Source organism: Aplidium turbinatum, chromosome 4, assembly GCF_918807975.1.
Source record: "Aplidium turbinatum chromosome 4, kaAplTurb1.1, whole genome shotgun sequence".
NCBI lineage: Eukaryota > Metazoa > Chordata > Ascidiacea > Aplousobranchia > Polyclinidae > Aplidium > Aplidium turbinatum.
In genome coordinates this window covers 35,475,806-35,483,970 of record NC_137475.1, presented here as the reverse complement: position 1 = coordinate 35,483,970, position 8,165 = coordinate 35,475,806, and positions in this window count along the sequence as shown.

Genomic DNA, 8,165 nt, shown 5'->3' with positions numbered 1-8,165 from the left:
TGGACAAATGACCGAAAAGTGTCAGCGAAAAAAAAAAAACCCAGCTTTGGGGTGGGCAAACTGGGCAACCGCCCAGGGCCCGCAAATTTATGGGGCCCACGCTTATGATGACCCTGTGCAAGCTTCCTTTCCAGAAACCAGTCGACGGAAACGCAAGAGATTTTTGTTTAAAGATAGCCTACAGATGAGGATGCTGAAAGTAACAGAAGCAGCAAGGGAAGTGTAGCGGACAGTAGGTAACTTAACTTATCCACTCATACCTAGCTGTAAATCTAGTCTACAGCGACATTTCGGGCACAACAATGTGGCAGTACTTCTTTACTACATGTATGACTTTTATTGTCACCACATAACTTAACAGATTGCAATCGTCTTTCCACAACAGAACATGATTCAAATCATAAGTCCAACCCAGGAAACTGCACACTGAACGTTGACGTATGGAGCCAGAAGTAATATCACTACTGTACCAAAATTATACCATACTCTGACATACTCCCTACACCAAAAGCAAAATTCTCTGTCTGTCGAATTGTAGGCCACAACGCGATATACATAGTCGCTGAGGAATCAAGCATCTGTAGGCTAAAACGTTGAAGAGACGAAAAATCACGCATATGTGATTGAAACTGCCGGTTGCAAGAATGCTTTTAGCTTATTAACATGCAAGTTCTTGAGGAACGCAAATCCCTAATCACGTTTTAGAATCCTGAGGCACAACTACAAAATTACTTGAATTACTGGGTAACGTTACATATATGCAAAAGAACGACAATTTCATGACGGCAACAAACCTAAGAAAAGACCTAAGGTGAAAATCCCGAAGCACAATTGTAAATTTCACGACGGTAACAAATAGGGACGGGCAATTCAGAATAATTCACTATTCCAGAATTATTCCGGATTACTAAACCGAATCCAGAATACCAAATCCTATTAACTTCCAGGCTCCAGCAACGCAAAAAGTAAAAAATTTCAGACGCAAAAGCTACACAATCAAAGTAAATGTTTGTTGCAATGCAACACATTAAGGCATTCTGAATGACTAAAATGCCAGCCAAACGGGAGCAGTGTTGCCAGATGATGGAAGCCGCTTAGCACCAAAAAGTAACTAAAATTTCTCCGGATATTTAAAACACCCTTAATAAAGCAATTTTGCCTAAAATACAAATAGTTTTTAAGACATAAGACACTGCCATCACGCATACGCAAACCTCTTGCAAAACGTTTTTTATACGAGCAGGGATTATTTGCTAAAAAGTTTAAAAAAATTGAAAAAACTTTCTTGAAAAAAATTGAGTGGGGAAAATTTCACCAAAACGTTGTCTGGTTCCAAGGTCAAAAAGCTTGGCAATAAAGACCTCTAAATTTCACCAGAGTGTTTAGTTTGATATTTCCCCATCTGGCAACGCTGAGCGGGATCGCAGCTTAGTTGACGTCAAGCCCGCAGTGGAAAAGCATCGGTCGGAAAATGCTGATGTGGCAGGTATGCTGAGATATTTCAGAGCCAAATCCTTTAGCCGGAGCATCTGCTCAATGTTGTTACGCCTACCAGTCAAACTATCGCAGAGTCGCATACGCACGTGGATTGAAAAAAAGCATTGCACGATTGTGCATGTGTACAAAGCGTGAAGAAAATTGCGCGCTTAGTTTCTTTGATTGCTCATGCGAGCGAGTGACGTAGGGTTGCATGCGCCGTGCGCGCACAACGCATGCAAAATGTTTTTGAAAATGCGGAACTGCAGATGGTGTCAGTGCAAAGAAAAAAGAGAGTAAGCCACACTTTTTTTTCAGTACACTGTCTCAAGCTGACAGGTTCCACAAGACTTATGTTTATCTTTACAACCGAATCTTATTACCCGGTTTTATTACCATTTTGGATTCGGATAGTTTAGGATCCGAATCCTTCTGGATTCGGTATTCTGAATTGCCCATCCCTAGTAACAAACCTAACCTAAGGAAAGTTGAAAAGACCTAAGGTGAAACACAGGGCGCTACAGGAAGCATTTAGAATAGACTTTTTCAATGTTCTCCTGACCTAGATGAAGCTATTACCAAGATGGATGATAGGTTTGAAAAAATCATGGAGTTCCAAAAAAAGTATGGTTTTGTGTGTGATATTTGTTTGCCGACCTCCATCACAGCAGAAAATGTATTAAAAAATGGTCTGAAGCATCACCAGAATTTTCTGGAAACCTTGACAGTGAAGAACTTTCTACTGAAGTGCAGAGCTTCACAATTCAATTCAACTTATTTTTAATTGCTGGCGCAAACATGCAGAGAACGGCATAGTAAACATACGGATTTGGCACCAACAAAAGAAAAAGATGGCAAAACCAAATGGTTTAAAAAATATGCAAAAACAATGTTTGGATGTCATTGTTTTTAATTTGCGCAGCCAACAAACCTAGAAAAGAGATGAAAAAGATAAAAAAAAATTATGTGAAAATACTACAGAAATAGGCTAGAATTACAATCAACACTTGCCAAGCTCAATCCCTCTCTTCAACAAAAGAAAAAATAGACCGCAAATTACTGTACAATGAACACTTGCAAGTTGCAACAAGGGCCATTTAAACTTTACAGAACTACACACAAGTTTCCTGAACTTTTCACCTTGAAAGTTTAACAAAATTATAAACAAAGTTAAAAGTTCAGGAAACCGGCTTAGTGTGACCAAATAAATTCAGGGAAAAAAATTAAATCCAACGTGAAACACAACTAAGTACAATCAACTACATAGGTGCTTCTCAACCTTTATTTGTGGCGACCCAAAAATAAAGGTTAAATTAATAGCGAAGATTTGGCAACCCTATTTCCAAAACTACATTTTATAAGCATGAAATATTGAGCCTGACTTTGTATTGTTTCAACAAGTTGTCAAAATTTGAACCTATTTTGCTCAGTGCCAATCTCACGTCATCTTCAGGTTGAAAACAATTTCTCTCCTTTGTTTTGATATAAGCGCAGAAAACCCGCTCTCACACAGGCAAGTAGGCCTAGTAACAAATGGCAGTGAGAGCTTCTACTGCATGCATGGATTGCATGCCAACAACAATCTTTTCATTCTTGACTTTTGTCTAAAATTGACCAAGGGTTTCTTTCTTAAAACAGTTCATCAATACACTGTCGCACTGAATGTCAATCAACTCCTATTGACACCCAAAAATGCTTTGGTAGTTTTCAGGCAGGGTATCAACATCAATAGCCAATGGATTGCGCACTCATTTCAAATAATTTACAATTTTAGGGATAATCAAATCAAATTCTCGTATCAATAAACCCAAATGCCTTTCTTTGACAAGCTGGACATCGTCAAAGTCTGCCTTCGTATCTACCAGCAACTAATTCAAAACAGTACATGTTGCTGTTTTCTGGGACACGATCTTCCTCTTCCACAACTTCAGCTTTTCTGTAAAAGCAATCAGTTTTTCAGATACATTGATCAACATTATGTTTGGTCCTTGCAAAGATTTATTCAAGATGTTCAGCTGCAAAAATATATCAGAAAGATACGCCACAAAGTAAAGTCACTTTTAATCAGCAAATCTTTCTGCCAAGCTATGCTTCTTGTTTATCAAAAATTCCTTCACCTCCTTGCGCAGAGTTACAAATCTCTCCAATACTTTGTCATGAGATAATCATCTCACATCAGAAAAGTTCAACAGGTGTCTGTATTCTGCATTAAAATCTTCGCATAATATTTCAAACAGTTGTGAGTTCAGTGATTTGGCCTTTATGAAATTGATGATGTGAATTACATTTTGCATGACAGTGGAAATTACGAAAACTACAGTATAGTGGTAGTTTTACAAAATTACGAAAACTACAGTTTTAATTTTGCTCAAGAGACATTACGGTACCTTTTATCACCACATCTTACAGCGACCCAGCCAAATGAAACGGCGACCCAATTTTGGGTCACGACTCAGGGGTTGAGAAGCACTGTGCTAAAACATAGTATCAGAGCGATGTGAAGATGTCACAACATGAAATACACTTATAATAATAATAATCGTGTTTTTATGTGTGCTTATTTTATTTGCAACATACAGTAGGCTACACTGCGATCACAGATCACCTTTTTCGCTTACCATCGCTGTTTGTTGTTATATAATGTTAATTCCTTTTAATGCTATTGTAATTTATGGTTATTTTACTTTGCTTACTTTAATTCGTCGATACCAGGCTGTATGGGGCCCTTATATTACTTCTTTCCCAGGCTCACAAAACTTTAAGGCCACCACTGCTAGGCTCTATAACACAATGTCAGAAACCTTACACACAGTTAGCCAAAAGTATCTGACACAAAATGATTAGTATTTTTGTGTAAAATGTAGCCTGCCATCCAAACTCAGCTTTTTTGACAAATTCGAATCTTCACCTTTCCTTGAAAAAAAAAACGAGTTGAATGAACCAAATACAATTCACAATCCAGTTTGAGACAGGTCTGGACTGGATTATCTGGATATGAATTTGTCAACACCTACAAAGCGCCAAACAAAACCGCCTTTTTATAACTTTTAAGTAAGCTAAATTTGGCGCCAACTTTCATCGCCAATTTGTGTTGCTTCAGAAATTGTCAGCTGACTGAGCTGACTGCTGAGCTCTGCTGAACGAACAGTTGAAACTCGAAACACAACGTGGTTGACCATTGTCACGCTTCACTTCATGTTTTTACGATGGGTTGCTGGTATTTGTTTCGGGATCACAGACATTGAAACGAGAGATGGACGGAGTCAGGATTTCTGGACTCCTGTCCATCAGAAAAAATTCAGTATGTAGGCTATTTTGTTTAAAAGTTCTTTCAACAAAAGTTCCACGCATTGACAAGCTTGTAAAAATAAATGCAGCACCAATCATCTTACTGAAGCTGGCTTCAATAAACCCATAAAAGATTGCAATATATTCAATCGGTTAAAATGTTGCTTATTCTCATTAATTTTTCTCTTATATGCCTAATGTAACCAAGCATGATAGAAAATGGAAATACTAATTGGAGGAAATGTTAAAAAGCCGTCGTTCGTAATTTCGTATGAAGCAGAAAGTTTGTGGTCAGCCGAATGGAAGGACTTGGAGCCAACTTTTCTTCAGATCGTAAAGTGTGCGGAGCAGGGCCTCCGAGAGAAATCAGGACTGGTCGGGAGACAATACCTAAATTAAACGGGCTCCATTTTTTTTTTTCAGCAAAAATGAAAGCAACGAATTTGTATCATGCTCTACATCAGTGCTTCCCAACCGGTGGGTCGCGACCCATTGGTGGGTCGCGACTCGCGAAGCTATTTCAGGTGGGTCGTGAAGCATTTCTAAATGTTAATGAATGTTAAAATTTTCTAAAAAATACCGACATTACCATGGATCTCACAAGCCGCAGTTTGTTTTTGAACAATAGCCTACTGCGCTTTCGCCATCACTACTCTTGTCTTCACTTCATTTGTTGACTTTCCATTTTCATGAATTGTGCACCTTGTTTTCTTTTAGATCGGAACGGGAAATTATTGCATTACTATTACGTCACAATTATGCAGCAATGTAACAAATAGATGTGTTGATTTGCGTCGCACTAACTATGTCTGTACATACGCCAGTAGTAAAGATGCCATAATAAAGTTGTCATATCTCATTGTGGGTTCAGGCCCGGATTTAGGGGGGGGCAGAAGGGGCAGTTGCCCCGGGCCCCCCGACTTTTGAAGGGCCCCCCTATATGGAAAAAAATGTGATTTTGTGTTATTTTTTTCCTTTTGGCCTTTAAAGTTTCTGCAAAATGCTGTGCAGTACTGGAGTAATGCTACTGTAGACCAGGGGCGGATCTACCGGGTGGGCCTGATTGGTACAGGCCCACCCAGATTCACAGCGGGCCCACCCAAAGTCAGATTCATGCAAAAAAAATATTAATGTTTAACACTAGAACCACCAAGAACACTAGAACTGAATTATCCGTGGCATCACTATTTCACAGCATGATACCCAAAAAAAAAAACATTCTAAATGATCCGTGTGCACTGTATGGCATTGAGACCGCATATGCTGAACATGCTGTATTCATTCAACACATCAGAGGGAAAATGGATTGGGAAAACTTTCCTGCATTAATGGAAGGAGGCTGCTGGATAGCTGCCCTGCTGACATTTTCCCGAACATGAACAGTGTTTTAAGGACCATCATAACACTGCCTTCCACGTCCTGCAGCGTTGAGAGACTTTTCTCCGAAACAAACAGGATCCAAACGCGCTTGAAATCATCCATGCTGACTGGACGTCTTAACAACTTAACACTTTTGTCTTTTGAAAGACAACTCATTGGCAGTTCGGATTATAATGACATTTATAATCTACTTTTTTAACTCGAAACCTAGAAGACTCCACCTTGTGTAGAAGCTCCGGTAAAACTTTTTTTGTATGCTGGCCCGCCGTGGCATCATTGGTGAAGGCCCACCAAGATATTTCGTAGGCCCACCCATGAATTACATTCCGAATCCGCCACTGCTGTAGACGTAGAGATGGTTTTACGCGGCGTAGGCGCGAAAAATTTTTTTGCACGGGGCCCCCCGATCTAAAAGTGCCCCGGGCCCCCCATCAGCTAAATCCGGCCCTGTGTGGGTTGCACAATAAAACTTGCATTAAAAGTGGGTTGCGAACTGAAAAAGATTGGGAAGCACTGCTCTACATGGTCTACTTTCCTCAGCGTAAAATTGAATTCATTTTAAGTTTAGATTTTAAAACAACATATCAATAGGAAAAAAAAACTTCTTTCAATATGAAAATCAACAAAAATCACACGACTACATTTGTCGCAAAATTGCTGAGGTTGTTCACTAGTTTGTCTAGAAAAGATTGTAGGCCTAGAGTCGTATGGTTTGCACAGGCGGTGCCTTTGGCACATTCAACAAGTCTTTAAAAATATCGTCACATATAGACTACTGTTAGGCTATATATCAACATCTACATATAGGCTACTGCTCCAAATGCGACACTGATTTTGGTGACTGGGCAATCCTTGACCAGGTGATCGACGTCCTGAGTGATGGATTCGCAGTGTGGGCATCCAGGACTGCTGAAAGTAGCCTACCCTGCATATGTAGTGTTTGGGCAGCGCGAGCGTGTTTGCTGATGATCCTGTTATCCACTTTTGTCTGTTTGTTGAGTGGAATCTTGGAAGAGCCGTTGTTGGGTCGGTGATGACGTCTCCTTTTGGCAAGTCTGCGCACCAGTAGCCTATTTGTTCCAATCTTGATGCAAATCGAACTTATTGTAGGCTAGCTGGAAATTTTAGTAGGCCTATAATTGAAGAAAAAATTATAAGCACACAATGCAGGCAATGAAAATAGCTCAACAGAGCATTCAATTCATTCCGGCCTTTTGCAATGCAAAGTTGCGGGTCACAGCGTCAAGTAGGGTAGCCTACACTACAAAAGATTTTGCAACATCTGATTTAGACAGTCTGGTTCACAATGATGTTTATTACCTACCTTCTGTTGGAAGTGCTATTGGAAGTAAAAACATTTCGAACATGTCACTTTAGATGTGTAGATGTGTCACTTTAATCAATTGCTAAACTCGACTGGTAAAAAAGTTGTCAATGAAGAATTTGTTTCATCTCACTTAAATGATATACATGGCTATCACAATAGCCTACTATAGTCAATTTCTGACCTCTGCTGATACAGTTTCTTCTTTGCTTCATAAATTGCCATTAAATTGCTCTGTTGGTTGTGATAAAATATCTTCTGAGCACATTGCTTATGCAGATTCCAGTATCTGTGTAGCCTATATCTTTATCATTTTTTAATATGTGCCTTGTTCATGGGTATGTGCCAAATGCTTGTCTTAAAACTGAATTAGTTCCCATTGTTAAAAACAAATCTGGTGACGTAGCCTAAGAGACATCGCAAACTACAGACCTATTGCTCTTGCTACTGTCATTTCTAAACTATTTGAGCATGTTGTACTTTTTTTCATTAATGACTATCTCACAACAGATGATAATCAATTTGGCTTTAAACCTAAGCATAGCACAGATATGTGCATTTTTGTACATAAGCAAGCTGTGTCTTACTACAGAAAACGTGGAAGTCCTGTTTTCTCTGTATTTTTAGATGCTTCGAAAGCATTTTATAGGGTAAACCACAACCTCCTATTCAAGAAACTAATTCAACGAGGAGTGCC